Source organism: Otolemur garnettii, unplaced genomic scaffold, assembly GCF_000181295.1.
Source record: "Otolemur garnettii isolate 467f Iridium unplaced genomic scaffold, OtoGar3 scaffold00184, whole genome shotgun sequence".
Taxonomy (NCBI): Eukaryota; Metazoa; Chordata; class Mammalia; order Primates; family Galagidae; genus Otolemur; species Otolemur garnettii.
The window spans coordinates 2,926,175-2,926,704 of NW_003852579.1; the positions used below are offsets into that span (position 1 = coordinate 2,926,175).

At 41.9% G+C, this 530-nt stretch overlaps 1 protein-coding gene across 1 annotated transcript in view; it reads right to left on the bottom strand.

The window, feature by feature from the left end:
- The window catches only part of GMEB1 (glucocorticoid modulatory element binding protein 1), a 46,774-nt gene that overhangs the window by 22,484 nt on the left and 23,760 nt on the right, over positions 1 to 530 (bottom strand). The gene's annotated exons all lie outside the window — the stretch shown is intronic.

The window sequence follows — 530 nt, forward strand, 5'->3', positions numbered from 1 at the left end:
TCTCACATTTACCTGTACTCTTCTTTGCTCACTAGTTTACTCATTATGAATATTCTCTTTTATTTCCAGTTATCACTAAACGCCAAGTATATGCTCCTGAAAGTAGCTAAATTTCCCCATAGAATCTCACTGAAACCAAACTCGAAAGGGGAAATCCTGGTACCACTAAGAAGCACCACAGGGAAATTAGAATTTTATGATAAGATTTTGATGTATTAGTATTCCTAGACCAGCAAGATCTCTTGCTACTTTTAGAGACATAAAGCTTCACCAGATATGTTTTTCTTCAATAAAATAAAATTAACAATTCTCTTAAAAATAAAGAACAAAGGCTCAGCACCTGTGGCTCAAGCAGCTAAGGCACCAGCCACATACACCTTAGCTGGCAGGTTCAAATCCAGCCCAGGCCCACCAAACAACAATGACGGCTGCAACAAAAAAAATAGCTGGGCTTGGCGCCTATAGCTCAACCGGCTAAGGCGCCAGCCACGTACACCTAAGGTGGTGGGTTCGAATCCCCAGCCCGGACC